At 40.8% G+C, this 24446-nt stretch overlaps 1 non-coding gene across 1 annotated transcript; it reads left to right on the forward strand.

The window, feature by feature from the left end:
• Positions 1-20104: 20104 nt before the first annotated feature.
• LOC119626062 (small nucleolar RNA SNORA25) lies at positions 20105-20232 on the forward strand. The gene has a single exon (XR_005242255.1). It is a non-coding gene; the product is annotated as a small nucleolar RNA SNORA25 (small nucleolar RNA).
• Positions 20233-24446: the final 4214 nt, after the last annotated feature.

Below are 24446 nucleotides of genomic sequence, written 5' to 3' on the forward strand. Positions count from 1 at the left end.
TAATTTTCTCTTGATCTCCTGTTTGGTCTATTTGGGCCCAGGGTTCTGCGTCTTCACAGCTCTACCCTGCCACTTCCAAACTGTGCTTAGCAGACTGCACGAAGTCCTGGAAAGTACACTAAACTGGAATCCAAGAGACCTGGGTTTTATTGTCGGCTGTGTTACCAATGAACTATGTGACATCAGTTAAGTCATTTCACTTCTCTGAGCCTCAGTTTTGTCATTTGCTGAAATAATTGGAATTAGATTACTTCTAATTCTTTTGGCTTTAAGTTTCTATAACCCCAGGTGAATTGTGAACAATCACATTCATTGTATCACTAAACTTAAAGAAATACAATGTCAGCAAGGCGCAGTGGCTCACACCTGTAATCCCAGCACTTTGGGAGGCCAAGGCAGGCAGATCACTTGCGGTCAGGAGTTCGAGACCAGCCTAGCCAACATGGTGAAACCCCATTTCTACTAAAAATACAAAAATAAGCTGGGCGTGGTGGCGGGCGACTGTAATCCCAGCTACTCAGGAGGTTGAAGCACAAGAGTTGCTTGAACCTGGGAGGCAGAGGTTGCAGTGAGCCAAGATCACACCATTGCACTCCAGCCTGGGCAACAGAGACAGACTCCATCCAAAAAAAAAAAAAAAAAAAAAAAAGAGGGTGGGACGTGGTGGCTCATGCCTGTAATCCCAGCACTTTGGGAGGCTGAGGCAGATGTATTACCTGAGGTCAGGAGTTCGACACCAGCCTGGCCAATATAGTAAAACCCTGTCTCTACTAAAAACACAAAAAATCAGCTGGGCGTGGTGGTGGGTGCCTGTAATCCCAGTACTCAGGAGGCTGAAGCAGGAGAATTGCTTAAACCTGGGAGGCAGAGGTTGCAGTGAGCTGAGATGATGCCATTGCACTCCAGCCTGGGCAACAAAATAAATAAATAAATAACATCTAAATAAATAATATAACATCTAAATAAATAAATAAATACAAAAATTATGAAATAATTACAGGCTCTTAAAAGACAAGTGTGATAATTAAACTCTGACGGTAAAGAAGTTTGATCCCAACCCTTCAGAAACCAGCTTTTGTAGGAGGATTGGTGCAATGATAGAAGAGACGTGGGAACAAAGCTCAGATTGAGTATCTGTGATCTCAGACAAGTGTTTATTCTTCCTCTGATTCAGTTTGCTTTATCGTTGAATGGAGATAATTCTAATGCCTGTATGTTTGCTTTAAGAAGACTTCTTGCCAGATATTAAAATAGATGAGAAACTAGAGCATAGATGGGAAACCATACTGGAAAAAAGTTTACTGTAAAAATGCAAGTCACGGGTAAGGTCGTGCGTGCTTATAGTCCCAGCTACTCGGGAGGCTGAGGTGGGAAGATCATTTGAGCCCAGGAACTCAAGGCCACAGCGAGCTATGATCACACCACTGCCCTCCAGCCTGAGCAGCAACATAGCAAGACTCTGTCCTAAGGAAAAAAAATGCAAGACATTATATTTGAAGACATTAGTGGCTGAATTTGGAGTCTGGCCAGCTGTGTCCATTAAACACACCAAAAGAAAAAAAAAAGTAGTGTTTTTGTGTGATCACACTGGAAATAATTGAATACAAACAGGCAAAAATCAAAAAGAAGCAAAAGAACTCAGCAGTGAAAAGAACAAGAAGTGAAAGAAGAAAAAAATTAAAATTAGTAGATAAGGTGGGGGAAGGATTCATAAGGGAGAAATGAGAAAAATGAGGAGAGGAACAGGAGCGGGAAGAAATGAAAAAAAAGAGGAAAAAACAAAAAAAGGAATTTCTGAAGTTGTAATCTCCACCAAGGGCCTGAGCTACTCTTGATTTTGACGGCTGTGCAGTCATCACATTCCAGTTTTAGAACATCAACATCACCCACCCCCCAAATTCCCTTGAATTAAATTCCACCGTTGGAGCCCTCCAAAATCCACAGTAGTTTGAGGAACAAGGGACTGCAGGTGATGTCGTTTAACAAAGTCCGAAGTTATTTTCCTATTCAGCCACCAGGGGGTAATACATTCCATTCAATTCAAAAAGCGTACTTAGGGAAGTTTACCAAGTGCTCCAAACTCTGGAGGCTACCCCATGAAAAAAAATATAGCACCATTCCTTACATTCAAGCGCAATCAATAATATATTTATGCAAGTAATGATGATTCAAGAAGAAATGAACTATGAAATCACATTAGAGCTAAGTCTTACGGCTGAACGGGAATTTACAATAAGCAGAGATGCGTGGTAGGAGGAAGATTCTGAAGAGAGGAGTACAATGGGAAGAAAGGTCAGTGCCAATGATTAAGTAAACTTGTATTACAGTTGGAAGAGAAAGGATCTTCTTAAGTCTGTTTTCATATGTTCAACATCCACAGACTAGTTAATGGGTATTGACCTCATTTGTAAATATCTAACTAAAAGTGAATTTTTTTAAAAAAGATTCAACACAATTTTTAATGATGCAATGATAAAAAATTATTAGCTCTGTTTCTTCTCAACAAGAAGGGTGAAATTGTTTGCAGTCTTTCATTGTGTTATCTTTATTTGGCTCTATGATCAATAGCTTCAACTATAGTCTGTTTCTTCATCGAGTTAGTTTCTTTGTTCTTTATTTCTACTACACTGGAACATATAAAGTATAACTATTGATCTTTGACTATGGTGGTGAGGATGCTGCTCTGATGGGTGGTTCTAGATATGTGGATCAAACATGAACCCTGAATTTGCGGAGGGATTTCTCTCCGAGTTCCACTCACAGCGCTCTGTAGAAGCCGAGTCAATGGCAAACACCCGAAGTCTGGATGAAGTCTGGCAAAACACCAGAAGTCTGGATGCTTAATCCACTCTTTGGATACTATTGGTTCTGATAGTGAATTTTCATGGTTTGTTGAAGCATTTGATTTTTATTTTTTGTTCTTGTTATTTTCTATAGCTTTGTTAAAATTTATATGCCATAAAATTCACCCATTGTAAGTATACAATTCATGACTTTTAATAAGTGTATAGTTGTGCAATTGTCACCACATTCCAATTTTAGAACCCTACCCAATTTCCTTTAGCCCATTTTCCTTTAGTCCATTTGCAGACACACTCCACTCCTATGTGCAACTTCAGGTTAGCCTGATCTGCTTTCTCTTTCTCTAAATTTGCCCTCTCTGGACATTTCATATAAATGGAATCATACTATACGTAGTCTTACGCACTTAGCTTTTTTCATTTAGCATAACGTTTTCAAGGTTCATCTATATTGTAGCACGTATCAGTACTATATCATTCCTTTTTATTTCTAAATAGAATTCCACTGTACGGGCATACTACATTTTGTTTATCAATTCATTAATTAATTGACATTTGGATTGTTTCCAGTTTTCAAATAATGCTGTTATGAGTAATTGTGTACAAGTCTTTGTGATGGACATAAAAGACAAAATGTGCTGAGCAATTAAGGAGATGATTTCATTCATTCATTCAAGCTTTTAAAATAGGCAAAATGTTCATTAATGAATCTCCAGGGGGAAAAAAAAAAAAAAAAAAAAAGAGGACCTGGGATTTTATAGAAGCGGGTAAACAAGAGAGCCACCAGTGAGTCTTATAGGAGTCCTAAGGAATGATGGCAGGAAATATGTGAGAGCAAGGTGGTTGTGTTAGTCCGCTAGGACTGCCATCATGAAATACCACAGACTGGGTGACTTAAACAACACAGCTCGTATTTTCTCAGAGTTCTGGAGGCTGCATGTCTAAGATCAAGGTGTCAGTAGAGTTGGTTTCTGCCATGGACTCTTTTGGTTTGCAGATGGCTGCCTCTCGCTGTGTCCTCACTTGGACTTTCCTGTGTGTACGTGCTTTCCTGATGTTGCTTCCTCTTCTCATTAAAACAGTTCTGTTGGATTGGGGCCCCATCCTCATTACCTCATTTAACCTTAATTACCTCTTTAAAAGCCCTGTGTCCATATATAATCACATTCTGAGTTGTACTGGGGGTTAAGACCTCAATATATGAATTGGGGCATGGGTGGGACATAACTAAGTCCATAACAGTGGTTCTTTGTGGGTAGGCTTTCTTACAAATACAAAAGTGTGGGAATTTTCTCCGCATTGCTGCTTTCCGGGAGCACAGGCTCAAATAAAGTTCAACGTCAAGAGGACAGATGTTATCATTTCTCTTGCGTATATTCCTCGAACTGGAATTACTGGGTAATGTTTAACACTTTAAGAAGCCATTTGCCAACATATCTGCACCATTTTAACTTCACACCAATAATATTAAAGGATTCCACTTTCTCCACTTCCTTACACTCATGAATGCTTTCTTTTTTATTTCAGCCATTCTGTAAAAGTAAATGGATATTTCATTGTGGTTTTAATTTATATTTCTCTAGTGATTAATGATGTTGAACACCTTTTTCATGTACTTGTTAACCATTTGTATATCTTCTTTAGTGAAATATCTCTTTGAATCCATTGCCCATTTAGGAGTTTTAAAATTATATTCTAGGCCAGGTGTGATGGCTCACACCTGTAATTCTAGCATTCTGGGAGGCTGAGGTGGGCCGATAGCTTGAGCCCAGGAATTTGAGACCAGCAAGGGCAACATGAGCAAAACCCCATCTCTATAAAAAATACCAAAAATTTTGGCTGGGCATGGTGGTACATGACTGTAGTCTCAGCTACTAGGGAGGCTGAGGTGGGAGGATCACCTGAGTCTGAAGAGGTTGAGACTGCAGTGAATCATGGTCATGCCTCTGCACTCCAGCCTGGGCACCAGAGAGATACTCTGTCTCAAAAAAAAAAAAAAAGAAAAAAAGAAAAAGAAAAATTTTAAAAAATATATGTATATTCTAGATATAAGTCATTTGTCAGGTACATAATTTGCAAATATTATTACCCAGTCTGTTTAACTTGTCTTTTCATTTTGTTAGTGGTGTTTTTTGAAGAGCAAAAGTTTTCAACTCTGATGAAGTCCAGCTTATCTATGTTTTCGGAAGTGTTGCATATAGGTACGCAGTTGTCCCAGCACCATTTTGTTATCGAACCGAACTGGGGTCTGCTCCCCTGGTGCAGCAAAGCCAAACCCTGACATTGGGATTTGCAGCGAGAGAAAGTGAAGCATTTATTGCAGGGCACCAAACAAGGAGAATGGGGCAGGTCATACTCAAGACCCAAACACCCAGATGGTTTACAGGTAAGGGTTTTTTAGGATGGCGACGCAGTTACAGGCAAAGTCATAAATCAATACATGGAGGCTACACGTTGGTTTGACCTAAAAAGGTGGGACATCTTGAAGTGGAGGCCCATAGGCCATAGGTAGATCCAAAGATTTTCTGATTTGAGGCCCGGAGCGGTGGCTCACGCCTGTAATCCCAGCACTTTTGAAGGCTGAGGTGAGCAGATTGCTTGAGCTCAGGAGTTTGAGACTAGCTTAGGCAATATAGTGAAACCCCATCTCTACAAAAATTCACAAATTAGTTGGGCATGGTGGCTGGCACCTCAACTATTTGGGAGGCTAAGGTGGGAGGATCACTTGAGCCCGGGAGGCAGAGGTTGCAGTGAGCCAAGATTGCACACACTGCACTCCAGCCTGGGTGACAGAGCAAGATGCTGAAAAGAAAAAAAAAAAAATCTGATTTGCGATTAAAGGACACAAAGCTTTGTCTAAAAATTTGGGATTTGGGATCAGCAGAAAAGAACGTTAATTCTGGCCTGAGAGTGCGACCTCTGCCAGACCGCCTAGGAAGACATCTAAAACAAATAGCGGTGGTCAGAGTTCAGTTCTCGGGTCCCTCATATTTGACATCTATGTGTCAGTGGATCTGTTTGGTGGAGGTCTGGGTTTCTGAAAAACAACTCAGATACATATGTTAGGATATTATCTTTAGTTACTGTAGAGAATCAAACATCTCCTGACTTTAGCTTCTGTGGCTCCTGTTTTAAGCTACTATTAACTTCTTGCTTATCAAGCTGCTTATTTACTTCTCAAGGCTAGTGATATGGTTTGGCTATGACCCATCCAAAACTCATCTTGAATTGTAGCTCCCGTAATTCCCGTGTGTCCTGGGACAGACCCGATGGGAGGTAATTGAATCATGGGGACAGGTCTTTCCCTTGCTGTGTTGCTCATAGTGAATAAGTCTCACACGATCTGATGGTCTTATAAAGGGGAGTTTCCCTGCACACGCCCTCTTGCCTGCTGCCATGTAAGATGTCCCTTTGCTCTTCCTTCGTCTTCCGCCATGATTGTGAGGCCTCCCCAGCCATGTGAAACTGTGAGTCCATTAAACCTCTTTCCTTTATAAATTACCCTGTCTCAGGTATGCCTTTATTAGCCGTGTGAAGACTGACTAATACAGCTAGATAGGTGCCCGGAATGTCCCTTGAAGGAACTCAAGATTTTTCTTTATTTCCATGCTTGGGCGGCCCACAAGCCCCTAAAAGAAGCCCCTGCTCCATCTCAATTTGTTGAAAAGACTATACTTTCCCTACGAAATTGCCTTAGAACCGCTGTTGAAAAGTAATTTAATATAGTTTATTTCTGCATTCTCAGTCCTGCTTCATTGCCTTACAATAGTTCCTTCTCATCGGCAAGGGATATATTCCAAGACCCCCCCAGTGGATACCTGAAACTGCAGATAGTACAGAACCCTATACATTCTATATTGTTTTCTATACTGATATGTCCTATATATGTAAACTTTATGGTAAAGTTTAATTTACAAATTAGACACAGTAAGAGACTAACAACAATAATAAGTAGGCCAGTTATAAGAGCATACTATAATAAGAATTTTAAACTTATAGATTGTTTATTTCTGGAATTTTCCATTTAATATTTTTGGACTACAGTAGACCATGGCTAACTGCAGAAATCGAAACCACAGAAAAGAGAGCCTACTGTACATGCCTACGCTTACCCAATACCCTAATATCACACTGTCTTGATTACTGTCGTTTTAATGGTGAGTTTTGACATTGAGTTGTATAAGTTCTCGAATGTCATTCTTCCTTCTCAAAACAGTTTGGGCTCTGCAAGGTCCTTGGTATTTCCATATAAATTTTATGATCAGCTTATCAATTGCTATAAAAAAATAGCCTGCTTGGGATTTTGAGAAGAATTGTGTTGAATGTAAATCAATTTAGGGATAATCGCCCTTTAACAAAGTTGAGTCTTCCAACCCATCATATGATATTTATTTATATCTTCTTTAATTTCTCTCAGCAATATTTTGTGGTTTTCAGTGTATATATCTAGCACTACTTTTGATCATTTTTTTCCTAAGTATTTTGTTCCTTTTGATTTTATTTACGTATCGTGAATGGAGTTTTTTTTTTTTTTAGACAAAGTCTTGCTCTTGTCCCTCAGGCTGGAGCGTGATGGCGTGATCTCAGCTCACTGCAACCTCCGCCTCCCAGATTCAAGTCCTGCCTCAGCCCCCCAAGTAGCTGGGATTACACGCGCCTGCCACCACGCCCAGCTAATTTTTGTATTTTTAGTAGAGAGGGGTTTTACCATGTTGGCCAGGCTGGTCTAGAACTCCTGACCACCTGCCTCGGCCTCCCAGAGTGCTGGGATTACAGGCATGAGCCAGTGCACCTGGCCGGAATTATTTTCTTAATTTCATCTTTGAATAGTTTATTGCTAGAACATAGAAATATAATTAGCTTTGTATATTGCTTTTGTCTCTTGCAACATTGCTAATTTATTAGTTCTAGATTTGTGTTTGTATGGATTTCTTCCAATTTTCTACATAAAGGATTGTATCATCTGTGAATTTAAAAAGGCCTACTTCTCTTTTGCAACATGGATGTCTTTTTTATTTTTGGCCTCATTATACTGGCTAGAACCTCCAGTATAGAGCTGAACAGAAGTGGTGGAAGTACACAGTCTCACCTTGTTCGTGATCTTAGGAGGAAAGCATTCAGTCCTATACCATTAAATATGATATTAGCCCTAGGTTATTTCTAGATGCCTTTATTAGAATGAGGAAGGGCCCCTCTATCTTGTTTGTTGAGGGTTTTTTATCATGAATTGGTGCTGAATTTTTTCCAATGTTTTTTCTGCATCTGTGAAGATGATCATATCAGTTTTGACTTTTATTAATATGGTATATCACATTAACTGATTTTTGAATGTTAATTCAATCTTGCATTTCTGAGATACAGGAATATTTCTGATTACAGGAATATACAGGAATATTTCTTGGGATATGGTTGGTCATGGTATATGATCCTTTTTCTTATGTTGCTGACCTTGGTTTGATAATATTTTATTAAGAATTTTGGGGCCTATGTTCATGAGGAACACCGGTCTGTAGTTTTCTCTTCTCATGTCATCTTTGGCTTTTGTATCAGGTTAATGCTGCTCTCATTGAATGAGCTGGGAAGTGTTCCTTCCTCCTCTATTTTCTGAAAGAACTTGTAAGTTACTAGTATTTGTTTAAATATTTGATAGCATTCACTAGGGAAGTTATTTGGGCATAAGCACTTCTTTGTGGGAATATTTTTAATTACCAATTCAATTTCTTTACTTGTAGGTCTATTAAGCTTTTCTATTTTTTTTTCTCAAGCCAGTAATTTACATCTTCCTAGGAATTTGTGTAATTCATCTGTTGTCTAATTTTTATTCATAACATTCCCTTACCATCCCTTTTACTTCCATAACGTCAGTAGTAATGTCCTCTCTCTTTCATTCCTGATTTTGTGTCTCTTTTTTTCTTGGTCTAGCAGAGCCATCAGGCTTTCTTGAGTCTCCTCTGCACACACACACAGACTCCATCAGCCAGGGATGTGTGGATGGCTCAGACCTGCTGTGGTCTTTGCTATACATGCCAAAATCTCTGGCTAAACATGATATATGGAGCCTATATATATATATATATATATGTGTGTGTGTGTGTGTGTATATATATATGTGTGTATATATATATGTAGAGAGAGAGAGAGATAGATATATAGAATTTTTTTTGAGACAGGATCCCACTCTATGCCCCAAGCTGGGGTGCAATGTCACAATCATAGTTCACTGTAACCTCAAACTGCTAGGCTCAAGTGATCCTCCTACCTCAACCTCCCGAGTAGCTAGGATTATAGACATGAGTCACCATGCCCAGCTAACTTTCTGAATTTTATGTAGAGATAGGGTCTCACTGTGTTGTCGAGGCTGGCTTCAAACTCCTGGCGTCAAGCAATCCTTCTGCGTCCCAAAGCACTGGAATTCTAGGTGCACGCCACCACACCCAGCTAAGCCATAATATTCTTTGAGGAATATCTTTCTCCTTACTATAGCTGGAGGCCTGTTAGCTTCAACTTCCAATCCAGATTGATATGATTAAAGGAACCCTTAAAGGAGTTATATGGTTCTAAAAGAACCCTAAATGTATATTACACCAGGATCCTCCTACCACAGGCAGCAATGACCATGAGAGAAAGACACAGAAAACCCTACCAGTTAATATCTGCGTTACCTTTTGCCTAGTGAACCAAGAGAGATCTGGGGAAATGACCAGCCGTACTAACGCTCCCTTTGTTTCAAAATAGCCCACACAGCTGCATTTTGCAGGTGGTGAACAGCTTTTACTACTTTTAGTTGAGACAGCTCTAAGCTGAGGAAACGGGCATGAACTACAGTTCCCCATAGAGCCCACTTCACTTCCTCAGAAACATCCCTCTATCCTGGGCCAAAGAGCCTGCACTGGCATCCATACAGATTTGCACAGTCACCATCCCCTCACCCTCAGAAAGTCTGTTCTCACTCAGAGAGGATATAACTTTGAGTGCTAGGACCCTAGCTTGCTAGATAACAGCCGTGGCCAGCTGAGGCGTCATTTATCAATTTTTTTTTTTTGTTATTATCCTTTAAGTTCCGGGACACATGTGCAGAACATGCAGGTTTGTTATGTAGGTACACATGTACCATGGTGTTTGCTGCACCCATCAACTCATCATCTACATTAGGTATTTGTCCTAATGCTATCCCTCCCCAGCCCCCGATCCCCAACAGGCCCCGGTGTGTGATATTCCCCTCTCTGTGTCCATGTGTTCTCATTGTTCAACTCCCACTTATGAGTGAGAGCATGCGATGTTTGGTTTATTAATCTTAAAAATTGATACTATATCTTGGCTATACATAATTATGTATGAAAACAATAAAATATGAATCAGAAGATGCAGATCAAATTCATAAATGCTAACTGAAGTGATGGCACAGAGAAGCGGAGAGGAATGGGATTGAGGTGATGATTCAAGGGGACATTAGCTTTATCCAGAATGTTTTATATTCATAAATGAAAAGACTAGGAGAAAATAAGACACATGTTAACAATGAATAATTCTTGATGTTGGAAATAAGTGTTTGCTAAACTTTTCCAAATATTTTTCAGTAAGTTTAACTCAAAATCATTTTTAATTAATCAATAAAATTGAATGTGTTCAGATTTTGTTTTTATTTTTTATTTTAACAGACGGGGTCTCACTATGTTGCCAGGCTATTTACGGCTTTGAATAGCCACTACAGATTCAAATTCCTGGGCTCAAGGGATTCTCTTGCCCAAGCCTCCAGAGTAACTGGGACAACAGGTGCACATCACTGTGCCCAGGTTTGCATGTGTTAGGGGCAGGGGTGTTCAGATTTTAAGCAAGAAATGGAGATGCCCCTTCAGACTCCACAATTTAGCTTTTCTCAAAGCAAGAGAAGACCTTGAGCTTCTTCCTTCTTGATCTTTCCTGATAGAGCAATGGAGAGACTGGAACAACTGTCTCCAAAACAGAGCAATGGAGAGACTGGAACAACTGTCTCCAATACATTTGCTGCCTTGGTGTTTTGAAAATAATTAGCCATGGGGTTCTGGAAGTGAGTGCCACCTGCAAATGAGGAAAATATTGAGAACTTCTTTCTTGTTCGTGATGGCCCTAACACTTCATTGAGTCCTCTCTTAAGATGGCATCTTTCAACCCCCATCTCAGGCCAGAGCTCTTGCTGCTCCTGCTAAAGGAGGAGGACATACACACACATGCATACTCATAGATATCAATGTGTGTGTTACACATGTAAATGTGTGCCTGTCAACTTGGTCTTCATGTCAAATGTACTGAGGATCAGTCAAAATGTCTGAGAACCACTATACTAAGGAACTCAAACATAAAAGGCCAAATCAGAAATCATTATTTCATTCACTTTCTTCTCTCTAAACTTTCAAAACATTTCCTTTTGCATTTTCTCTATCCCAGTAAACAGTACTACCATCCAACCCAATTGCTTAAACCAAAGACCAGGAGTCATCTTGGCTCTTTACTTCAACCTTTAAATCCCAGCCATCAATCACAGAATAGGTAATAGTGTGCATCACAAGTATTGATTTGTAAAATCTGTGTTTTGGATACATACATACACATATACACACACAACATACACATCAAATTGCAATATGAAACTGATTTCTCCTCTTTTCCTAAATAGGAAGAAATGTTACAAAGAGATGGGCTTTATATTTTATCCTCTGTAAGGAGCTTGGAAATTTCTGGTATCCGTAGACTCTCTCGCTCTCCTTTTTTGTATTTTTACATGTTTGGTATCCTCTTCATTTTTGTCACCTTTCCTTTTCTATGGCTAAGAAATCTGCTCCTTTTGCGAGAAATATTTGGTGGAAGGTAGAAGAAAAGAGAGAACATGGAAGGTTTGAATATTTGTCCCCTCCAAAACTCATGACTCTAATCTCTAAGATTATTTCAAACATCTACTTACAGATATTGTTAGAGTAGGTAGCTAGTCAGGGGACACACACACACACACACACACACCCCAGGCATGTTCAGTGGCCATCAGGTAACGGTCAGGCGGTTGTTAACTGCCCCTCTACAGTAATAATTAGTCACAGCCGGCACCAGTGAAAGGCAGTCTCATAATAGATAACACCTGAAACTGGTGATCAGTAGTTTCCTGATAAGCTCTCAGGAGTTAGGTGAGCGGGGAGAAAGAAGTAATTTAAGACCCCAGAAGTACGCCAACATATAAAACCGCAGGTCAAAAGGTCAATCCACACACTTGCCTTTCAGGTTGCCTGCAGGCCCTCTTCCAAGTGTACTTTCCTTCCTTTCATTCCTGCTCTAAGGCTTTTTAATAAACTTTCACTCCTGCTCAAAAACTTGCCCCAGTCTCTCCTTCTGCATTAGCCTCCTCAGTCAAATCCTTTCTTCTAAGGAGGCGAGAATTGAGGTTGCTGCAGACCTGTACAGATACGGATATGTTCTGCCGGTAACAATATGAGCCAAGGCAATCCCTAATGCAAGTCTTGGAATCGTGAATCGACATTATGTTCTTATAAAGGTCATTGATATACTTCACTGACCTAGTGCTTCCTCTTAGGGAGTTCAGCTTGACTACCAAGTAATCTAACACTCATGAAAAGAGCCAATAAAAATAAGATGAAAATGCATCATCTCACTGTAACCAATGTCCATTCCCTAGAGGGGGAAATCTCTCAGGCAGAGCCAGAGAAACCATATAAAGACACATGGTTTTTATTTGCCACATAATGGGGCGCAGGACAGTGATTGCAGCTTCTTTATGTCTCTCATAGCTCCAAGCACAACCACCAGCAACCAACAAATAATTTTTAATAATAATAATGTTATATCTGAAAGCAATAAATACTCTAACAGTACCCATTAAAAGTAGCTTGTAAACCATTTCTTGAAATTGCTTTCTACCCAGTTTCAAACATGACTCTATTAAGCCATTAAATAAAACAGAAGAGACTGAGTCATAAAACGAGAATAGGGAATATGTCAAAGAAGGTTAGAGGCTAAATTTATAATATCTAAATTTTCTTAAGGAAGCAAGTGATAAAAATTTTACTGCTTCCTTTCGGCGAGGACCGCCATCTTCCAGTAATTCGCCAAAATGACAAACACCAAGGGAAAGAGGAGAGGCACCTGATATATATCCTATGTTCTCCAGGCCTTTTAGAAAACATGGAGTTGTTCCTTTGGCCACGTATATGCGAATCTATAAGATGATACTGTAGACATCAAGGGAACGGGCGCCAAAAAGCAATGCCCCACAAGTGTCACCATGGCTAAACTGAAAGAGTCTACGGTGTTACCCAGCATACTATTGGCATTGTTGTAAACAAGTTAAGGGCAAGATTCTTGCCAAGAGAATTAATGTGTGTATTGAGCATATTAAGCACTCTAAGAGCCAAGATCGCTTCCTGAAATGCGTGAAGGAAAATGATCAGAAAAAGAAAGAAGCCAAAGAGAAAGGTACCTGGGTTCAACTGAAGCGCCAGCCTGCTGCACCCAGAGAAGCACACCTTGTGAGAACCAATGGGAAAGAGCCTGAGCTGCTGGAACCTATTCCCTACGAATTCATGGCATAACAGAACAAAACAAAAAAACAGAACAAAAAAAACAGAACAAAAAAAAAAACCTCTGGACTGTTAAAAAAAAAAAAATTTTTACTAAGCAAAACCCTTAAGTTACATAAAATATTCTCTGGTTGGAATCACATTTTCTCCAACAGCAATTCCTTATCTCAAGGAAGTGATAAGATTATATGAAATATTTTGACAAGGGAAATAGAAAAATTGAAAATAATTGAGGAGGCCAGGCATGGTGGCTCACACCTGTAATCCCAGTACTTTGGGAGGCTGAGGCAGGTGGATCACCAGAGGTCAGGAGTTAGAGACCAGCCTGCCTAACGTGGTAAAACCCTGTCTCCACTAAAAATACAGAAAGATTAGCCTGGCCTTGTGGCAGGTGCCTGTAATCCCAGTTACTTGGGAGGCTGAGGCAGGAGAATTGTTTGAACCCAGGAGTCAGAGGTTGGAGTGAGCTGACCTGTGATATTGCACTCCAGCCTGGGCGACCAAGAGAGACTCCGTCTGAAAAAAAACAAAAAAAAGAAAAAAGAAAGAAAGAAAAGAAAAAAGAAAACAATTGAAGAGAACTTAAGTGACAAACAAGAATGAAAAAGACTTCACTATTTTACAGTTTCAGGGAGAGTAACTGGGTTTATCATATTTGAATCTAAAATGTATCTTAAGCCCATAGATGAAATCAAGGTCATTGGTATTTAAAACTTTTTCTTTTCATATGTTGGATTTTTTTTAAAGATGTGATTTGAGTCAGCAGCCTACTTCTTGCAATATTTTTAGATTCTCTTCAGTTATTTAACCTGAAAGACTTTTTTAAAAAAATTATTGTTAATTTTTTTTGAGACAGAGTCTCATTCTGTCACCTAGGCTGGAGTGCAGGGGTGCGATCTTGGCTCACTGCAACTTCTGCCCCCCAGTTTCAAGTAATTCTCCTGCCTCAGCCTCCTGAGTAGCTGGGACTACAGGCATATGCCTGGCTAATTTTTGTATTTTTAGTAGAAATGGGGTTTCACTATGTTGGCCAGGCTGGTCTTGAACTCCGACCTCAGGTGATCCACCCACCTTGGCCTCTCAAAGTTCTGGGATTACAGGCGTGAGCCACCGTGCCCAGCTGAAAGGCTTTTAATATACTAAAAGAATCCACAAAATTCTGATGTTAGTAACTTTTAAAGAAATATTCAGAAATAGTCTCAAGAGGATAAAGCTAACATAGGAAATGCATTTCCTCTTAAAAGCAATGAGAAATAGGAAATACAAATGCAATAGAAAAATGAGTTTGAAATCTTAGAATATTTCAGAATTAAACCCAGATATATAGGAAAGATGAGTCATTTTAAGAATTGCTCCTTTGAAATCTCAAGGCTGACCAGGCGTGGTAGTTCATGCCTATAATTTCAGCACTTTGGGAGGCCGACGCAGGAGGATTGCTGAAGCCCGTGAGTTTGAGACCAAACTGGGCAATATAATAAGACCTAGTCTCTATTTTAAAAGATAAATAGGCTGGGCATGAAGGCTCACGCCTGTAATCCCAATATTTTGGGAGACCAAGGCAGGTGGATCACTTGAGGTCAGGAGTTCAAGACCAGCCTGGCCAACATGGCAAAACTCCATCTCTACTAAAAATATGAAAATTAGTCAGGAATAATGGGGGGCACCTGTAATCCCAGCTACTCAGGAGACTGAGGTGGGAGAATCTCTTGAACCTGGGAGGCAGAGGTTGCAGTGAGCCGAGATCATGCCACCCCAGCCTGGGCGACAGAGTGAGACTCTGTCTAAAAAAATTAATTAAAAATTAAATAAATAAAAAGAAAAATAACAAAAAACAATAAATAAAATGAAGTAAAATCTATGGCAATCTATATATTTTGTTTTTAGGACCAAATTTCTTCTTGCATGACCCCTCCACCAAAAGAAAGCAAAGCAGGAAAAGAAGAATAATTAAGTTTCTGCTTAAGTTGAAATGCCACCTAAATAGGATACTGGATTTTTTTTTGTGAATGTGAAAAGAAACAAGAATATAAGAATTACTACAATTTTTAATTCTATTGAACAGTTGACTCAAGTCGAGGTGATAACACTATTAATCTCCATCTCTTTAATGTTTCTAGGATAAAGAATTGTGTTAGACTTCAATTCAATGGATGTATGTTTCGGATTCTTGTCTGAAAACTTTAGGAAAAATTACAGTTGGCTTACTCTCAAATGAACTCGCCATTAATATGTAATTTTATAAAATAAGATCTGTTGTTGTTGGAGGACCACTGAAAGAAAATTCACATCTTTACTCAAGACCCATTCACTATTAGCAATAAAATATAAAACAGTCATTCCAATTATTAGTGCCTGTTTTCAGTAGTCATATTTAGGGGCTTGTCAAATTATAATGTGATGAATTTCCTTTAAAATGTTCTTAGATTTTACAAGTTGTGTGTTGCTGAACAGTTCTATTATTTCCAATATCATAAAACGATTTGAAATGTATATTAAAGTTCAGGGGTTTTTTGCTGTTGTTGTTGAATCATTTTGGCTCAACTTGTCAAAATTTGAAGGTCTTAAGAGTTGTTTCAATTCCAAGAAGGCTTTCAAATATCTATATTAATCTTGTAAAATTAATTTTTGTCTTAACAGGAAGTCTTATTTTTTAGTACCTAGAATTAATTAACTTGAACTTACATGATCCTGTGAAATTTAAAATCTGACAAACCATGGACGTCAGTCCTAAGGTTAGGAATTTAATTATAAAGTAGCTGGCACCTACAAGGCACTCAAAAAATACTTGTTGAAGGAGTACATGGAATGCAGAGGAGTATCTCCTTTCTAGTAAAAGCGTGATATAACTTTGTATTGCAGCCAATAAATGCTGTATTAGAAAATTTATAAGAATATCCAGATTCAAATTTTATTGTCAGCCACAAGTGACATCAACTTCCATAGATTGTGTAAAAAAGAGACAGAGTTTCATTAAAGGTATTCATATACTCTCTGATAGGTTTTATGAGACATTTAGCCCCAAAGTGAGAAGATTTAGCTGCCTTTGAGACAGTAGTCAATAGCAGCCATTGTTATTGGCTTTTCTTACTCTTCAGTGTAAAGAAAGAGGAAAGGTGAGAAATTAAGAATTTCTATCAGGCCAGGTGCAGTGGCTCATGCCTGTAATCCCAGCATTTTGGGAGGCTGAGGTAGGAGGATTGCTGGAGCCCAGGAGTTTGAGCTCAGCCTGGGCAACATAGCAAGTACCTTAGTCCATTCTCACACTGTTACAAAGAAATACCCAAGACTGGGTAATTATAAAGGAAAGAGGTTTAACTGACTCACATTTCTACATTGCTAGGGACACCTCAGGAAACTTACAATCATGGCGGGCGGCAAACGAGAAGTAGGAACTTCTTCACAAGGCAGAAGGATGGAGTGAGTGCAAGCAGAGGAAATGCCAGATGCTTATACAACCATCAGATCTCATGAGCCTCACTCACTATCAGGAGAACAGCACAGGGGAAACTGCCCCCATGAGTCGATCACCTCCACGTGATCCCGCCCTTGACATATAGGGATTATGGGGATTACAATTAGAGGTGAGATTTGGGTGGGGACACAGAGCCAAACCACATCAGCAAGACTCCATCTCTACAAAAAATAAAAAGATTAGCCAGGTATGGTGGTCCCAGCCTGTAGTCCCAGCTGAGAGGGAGGCTGAGATGCGAGGATCACTTGAGTCCAGGTGGTCGAGGCTGCAGTGAGCAGAGATGGCACCACTGCACTCCAGCCTGAGGGACAGAGCGAGACTTTGTCTCAAAAAAAAAAAAAAAAAAAAAAAAAAAAAAAAAAAAAAAAAAAAAAGATTTTCTACCAAATGTAAATACTCTCTCCTCTAAAAGCTCTGAGACTTCCTAGAAAAGTTGTCAATAATTAGAGTCCAATCAATCACAGGCTGCAGAACAGAAGAAGAATCAACACTAAGATTTCCAGGTGAAGAAAGTGATGCTCATTACAGTGCTTTCCAAGAAAATAAATAGTTTTACTGCCCTGTACCTGCAAGGGAGATACTAATTTGTCTCTAATTCATCACCTAATGCACTATAATCATTCAGTCAATATCAGTTAAGATATTGTATTGGCTGATATGTAACAATTTCAGGGTCAGTTTGCCAAGTCAGTGTTGCTGAACTTAGACTTACTCACACTATATCAGACAGTTTCTATGAAAATCAGGCTTAATCAATACATGGTAAATCAATTTACAGCTACATAAATCTATAAAATGTATCAAAGTAAATATCAGGTATACAGCTATTATTCCAGAGCTGGGAAAAAGAAGTTATCATGTATATAAATTCACAGGGTGATAATTCTAGTAACAGGACTTTAATACACAAACATGGGGCTTTCCCATAACTGTTAGCTGAAGTTGTTTCATGGAAGTAGCAGTGTCTACACTCAGACATTCTCGTCAGACATACAGCTAGCCACACCAGAGAAAATGAAGAGATACGAGAATGGGGCAGTAGGATATACCATAAAAGTACTTCATAGAAGAGTCTGAGCCTACTCTGGCTTGGGAGGCTGCCCGAAGAAAATTATTTTAAAAAGAAAGGAAAGACAAAGTACTTTATAGAAAAAATATAATAAAACAAAACTTACAACTCTAAAGAATCAGGCTAGGCACAGTGACTCATGCCTGTAATCCCAGCAGTTTTGGAGGCAGAGGCAGGCGGATCACTGGTGGTCAAGAGTTCGAGACCAGCTTGGCCAACATGACAAAATCCTGTCTCTACTAAAAATACAAAAATTAGCTGGGCATAGTGGCACATGCCTGTAATCCCAGCTACTCAGGAGGCTGAGGCAGGAGAATGGCTTGAACATGGGAGGCAAAGGATGTAGTGAGCTGAGATCACACCACTGCACTCCAGCCTGGTCAACAAGAGTGAAACTTTGTCTCAAAAAAAAAAAAAAAAAGAATCAGACATTTGAATTCATAAAATAGCATCAGATACTAATTCTTCAAATAAAAATAGAGAAAAATAATAGGTTTGGAAGAGATCTTAAAGGAATATCTCTTCCCTCTATTCTCCAACTTTCTGGTAGGAAAAGAACCTATGCTATCTTCACAGATTTAAAAAGCAAAAAATTAGATGAAAATTTATAGAGACAGATAATAGAATAGAAGTTAAAATACTATGATATAAAATTTATCATTGTAACCATTTTGAAGTGTACAGTTGGGTGGCGTTAAGTCACATTCACATGGTGCAACCATCACTATCATCTATCTCTAGAACTTTTCTCATCTTCTCAGACTTCTGGCCTTCCTGCGTTGGTTTCCGAAAGTGCTGCGATTACAGGCATGAGCCATTGCACCCAGCCAAAAAAAATTTTAAGAGAAAAAACAAGGAACTATTGATTCATCTGCATTCCAATTGCCACTGCCCAGGTGGAACAATTCTGACCTGTAACCCACCTAACTCACCACTTCTGCCTGGAAAGCTCACAGGTTTTCCAATTCCTCCAGAACCAAATAAAAAATCCTTAGATTGCCTCAAGGTTAGCATGGGGTAAGCCACCAGTGCTCTCCCAACTGCTCCCTGGAAGGAGTGATAGATAAGGAAGGAGTGATAGATAAGGAAGACCACATGCCAAAATCTGAGAGACGTTTCCAGTAAATGCAATGTGTTGCGACACTAACAGTAAACACATTCATAGGCCAGGGATGGTAGCTCATGCCTGTAGTCCCAGCACTTGAGAAGGCTGAGGCAGGAGGATTGCTTGAACCCAGGAGTTTGAGGCTGCAGTGAGTCATGATGGCACCATTGGACTCCAGCCTGGGCAACAGAGTGAGACTCTTGTCGAAAGAAAGAAAGAAGGAAGGGAGGGAGGGAGGGAGGGAAGGAAGGAAGGAAGGAAGGAAGGAAGGAAGGAAGGAAGGGAGAGAGGGAGGGAGGCAGGGAGGGAGGGAGGGAGGGAAGGAAGGAAGGAAGGAAGGAAGGAAGGAAGGAAGGAAGGAAGGAAGGAAGGAAGGAAGGGAGAAAGGAAGAGAAAGGAAGAGAAAGGAAAAGGAAACCCACATTCCTAATGATACTCACTCGGCCCTTGAACCGTGGACAACCACAAGGAGCTTACTTATCCTCATTCTGACCAAGCATCTAGGCAGAAGTCCTACTAGTATAGACAGGCTGGCTTGATCTAAACTGATCTAAACCAAAGTTTTACCTTACTACCCCCAACGCCCACCTGCCTCTATCTGTAACCATTCAGTGACAACCACCAGGACTTGATGTATTCACTGCCTAGCCCAGGGGCATCTTGGGAGGTGAGCATCCCGTCAGGCAGTGCCCCCAGAACAGTACATGCTGGAAGAAAAGCTTCCCTACGCACCCCGTGTGACAGACAGACAGGGAACTGCCGGGTCACTGGGAGAGCTGGTTACACAAGCAGGAGGCAGTCAGCCTTCTGTGACTCCACTGCCCTCTGCAGAAGCTTTCATTTGTCTAGGCAGGTTCTTGGACTAGTTTTGCAGTCAGGAAATCCTAGAATGAAAACAGGAAAAAAGTTTTGCTTCTTTCAGAAAGCCCACTAAGGGCCAGGTGTGGTGGCTCATGCCTGTAATCCCAGCACTTTGAGAGGCCAGGGTGGGAGGACTGTTTGAGGCCAGGAGTACAAGACCAGCCTGGGCAACACAGCAAGACCCCCATCTCTAAAAAAATTTTTTTTTAATTTTTTTTTTAAATGATAAAAGATAGTTAATTTCAAAGAGGGCTTGTGAGGCTGTGAAACCAAGAGCTCTTAACACTGTGACCAAAGATGGAAGTTCTCTATAGGATGCCATAGCATTCGATGGTGCTATGTTTTCTTGAGGAGATATAAGAAAAAAGAAAAAGAAAAAAAATGATAAAAGAGAACTCACTAGGCACCAGAAATTGCTCTGGGGAGAGTGCAGATCAGCCTCCACCCAGGTGTCTCTCAGCCTGAGGGGGGACATCTCACACTTCCTCTACAGTGGGAGAGAACAGTCCCCAGTGACAATCCCAGTGACAATCCCAGGCCTTGAAAGAGCTCACTGCTTCACGGAGGAGTGAAAACAGATTTCACATATCCTAGGAAAGACACTGCAACTTAAGGCAAAGGGAGCGTTGTCCTGAGATCTAGATTTAGAGAGAAAACACTGCTGTGAAATGTTTTGATATCAGAACAGAGAAAAATTTTAGAAAATATCCACAATGTATGGAGCAACGTACAAGAGATAAGGAAATTATACCAACAGAGAGTTCCAGAGATCCACAGTGTTCCCTCGAGCCTTTGCAAAGTATTGCTTTCCACAGTCTTAGGAAGAAGCTACGTGAGTCCAGGGAAAGAGCCCCTAGAAAGATGTGGATGAGCAAATCTAAAAAGTCAGAATGTATTACCTGCTGCACACAATACGTGCTACAACACGGGTGGCCCCCAGAAACGTTATGGCCAGTAGAAAAAGCCAGATGCAAAAGACCACATGATACAACAGGATTCCATTTACAATGAAATATCCAGAAAAAGCTAGCATTTTTTCTTTTTTTTTCTTTTCTTTCGAGCCAGTGTCTCACTCTGTCAGCCAGGCTGCAACGGCACAGTATTGGCTCAGCACAATCTCCACCTCCCGGGTTCAAGTGATTCTTGTCCCTTCAGCCTCGGAGTAACTGGGATTTACAGGCACGCGCCACCACACCTAACTAATTTTTGTATTTTGTGTAGAGACGGGGTTTCGCCACGTTGGTCAGGCTGGTTTCAAACTCTTGGCCTCAAGTGATCCACCCACCTCAGTCTCCCAAAGTATTGGGATTACAGGTGTGTGTCACCGCACCCGGCCAGAAAAAGCAAATTTATGATACAGAAATCAAACCAATGCTTGTCTAAGGCTGAAGATAGGAATGAAGATCAACTGTAAACAGGCATAAGGGATCTTTCAGAGTGACAGAAATGTGATAAAACTGGATTGTGGTGATGTTTGCACAACTCAGTATGTTTACTAAAAGTCATTGAATTGTACACGGAGCATGGATGAATTTTAAGTAGGAAAATTATAACCTAATAAAGCAGTTCAGAAAAGCAAATCCTAGGCAAGAAAAATAAAATAAATGGACAAAATACCTTATCTAGAAGTTAAGGTGGACTAAAAGACTATTCCAAGTAAAGTACAGAGACAAAATAAAAAAAATTAGTTGAAAAGCTAGACAACAATAAAAGGAATAATGAAAACTTAGGAGCTATTAAAAAGTTTATAAAGAGGGCTGGGCGTGGTGGCTCATACCTGTAATCCCAGCACTTTGGGAGGCTGAGGCGGGCAGATCATGAGGTCAGGAGTTCGATACCAGCCTGGCCAATGTGGTGAAACCCTGTCTCTACTAAAGATACAAAAAATTAGCCAGGCGTGTTGGCGGGCACCTGTAATCCCAGCTACCCGGGAGGCTGAGGCAGGAGAATCGCTTGAACCCGGGAGGCAGAGGTTGCAGGGAGCCGAGATCACATCATTGCACTCCAGCCTGGGTGACAGAGCAAGACTCTGTCTCAAAAACAAATAAATTATAAATTACTTAGACTATTTTAAGGAGAAGCAAACAAAATCATTAAAAGTGATATTGAAGGTTTATAATTCAAAATACTCATATTTGTGTTATATATTCTATAACTATAGAAATAGATCATTTCTACAATCTATAATATTATAATATACAATATATATAGAAGACAGAAACTTGCGAAGCTGACTAATCATAATTCTTTTACCAAAGCCCAGCAAAGACAGTCTCACTCATGGATAGGAGTGTGAAAATCCTAAATAAAACCCTGGCAGATGAAATTCAACAGCACAGTAAAAGAACAATGAATCTTGACCAAGTAAGGATATGGGTCAGCTTTGTGTTTTAAGGACCTGAGACAAAGTTTGGCAGTTCCTCAATAAGTAAAACAAAATTATAATATGACTCAACAACTCCACTCTGGTTTAAGACAGTATACTCAAAGAATTGAAAACAGAGGCCAGACATGGTGGCTCATGCCTATAATCCCAGCACTTTGGGAGGCCCAGGAGGGTGGATCACCTGAGGTCAGGAGTTTGAGACCAGCCTGGCCAACATGGTGAACCCCCGTCTATACTAAAAATACAAAAAATACAAAAAATAGCTGGGTCTGGTGGCATGTGCCTGTAGTCCCCACTACTTGGGAGGCTGAGAGAGGAGAATGGCTTGAACCTGGGAGGCAGAGGTTGCAGCGAGCTAAGATTGCACCACTGCACTCCAGCCTGGGCGACAGAGCGAGACTCCATCTCAAAAAATATATATATATATAGAAATTAGCCAGATCTGGGGCACACACCTGTAGTCACAGTCACCCGGGAGGCTGAGACAGGAGAATGACTTGAACCCAGGAGGTGGGTTCTTTGCAGCTGGCTTGGCATAGGTGTAAAGTCCAGTAGATAGGCTGGACACAGTGACTCACACCTGTAATTGAAGTACTTTGGGAGGCCTAGGTAGGAGGATCACTTGAGGCCAGGAGTTTGAGACCATCCTGGGAAGCATAGAGAGACCGTGTCTCTACCAAAAAATTTAAACATTAACTGGGTGTGACGGTATGCACCTATAGTCCTAGCTAATCAGGAGGCTGAGGTGGGAAGACTGCTCGAGCCCAGGAGTTCAAGGCTGCAGTGAGCTATAATGGTGCCACTGCACTCCAGCCCTGGTGACAGAGTGAGACTCCATCTCTAATAAAAGTTAAAAAAAAATTTTAAGTGCAGTAGGGAACAGAGAAGAACTGAGATGACCTTACATTGTTCCTTGCAGCTCCAGAGAGGTACAGGAGATTATCTCTGTGTCCCTGTGAAGGGGACAGTTTTAGCTAAAATAGAACTAGACCTCAAGAAGCTCTGCAGTCAGGGATAACACAGCTGCAACCTGCTTGAAACAACGGCCTAGAATCAAACAGGTTCAGGTACACCAGGGCAGGTGCCAGCTTGGACAGAAATTAGCCCAGAGCCAGCTTCCTCCCTGTCACATACACCCCCATGCCACACTAGAGACAATGTCAAGAGAAAAGATGAGGGAGGACTGAACTCAGGCAACCCAAAATGGCAGAGATTACCCAGAACTGAGTGAGATGAAGTTCCCACGCCCTGATGGAATGTCTCAAAAGGAAAAGTAGATTGACTCATAGAAAAACGAAGTTTTATTTCTTCTGTGATTTGTGGCTTCAGATACAGTACTTGTCGCAAAGCAGTAAAGACTTTTTTTCACATGGTGGTTCCAGTCTACATTTCCAACCCCACCTTTGCCGCTCTCCTTCGCACCTGCAATGCCAGCAGCATCAGACTACAGGCCGGCGGGAAACGCCCCTGAGCTCTGTGTTTTGCTTCTGCAGCAGCACACTTAGGACAGGTTTTGAAATGGTCACATGCCCCCCATCAAGAGGTTGAAGTCCATAGTCTGTATCACTTCCTATTGAATCTGAGCTAGCCAACATTGGTGCCTCTCTTGTGGAAGTGATACCACTGAGTTTCTTTCTTTCTTTTTTTTTTTCCAAGACGGAGTCTTGCTCTCACTCAGGCTGGAGTGCAGTGGCACGATCTCGGCTCACTGCAGCCTCCACCTCCCAGGTTCCAGCAATTCTCCTGCCTCAGTCTCCCAAGTAGCTGGGATTTCAGGCATGTGCCACCACACCCAGCTAATTTTTTTGTATTTTTAGCAGAGATGGGAGTTTCACCATGTTGGCCAGGCTGGTCTCGAACTCCTGATCTCAGGGGATCTGCCTGCCTCGACCTCCCAAAGTGCTAAGATGACAGGTGTGAACCACCGCGCCTGGTTGAGTTTCTGAAACTAGTGTAGAAGATACCATGCAGCTTCCACCTGGTTCTCTTGGGACACTTACTCTGGGATCCCTGAGCTGCCAAATTAGAAATCTGGCGACCCAAAGGTTACCTGCTGTGAGAAGGCCTGTGGAGAGGCCATAGGTAGGCTTTTCTACCCACAGCTCCACTAAGGCCTCATACAATAATAGCCAGGATTAGCCACCAGACATGTGAATGAAGACGCTCTCAGACAATTTCACCTCCCACCTG

Source organism: Chlorocebus sabaeus, chromosome 15 (genome assembly GCF_047675955.1).
Source record: "Chlorocebus sabaeus isolate Y175 chromosome 15, mChlSab1.0.hap1, whole genome shotgun sequence".
Lineage (NCBI taxonomy): Eukaryota > Metazoa > Chordata > Mammalia > Primates > Cercopithecidae > Chlorocebus > Chlorocebus sabaeus.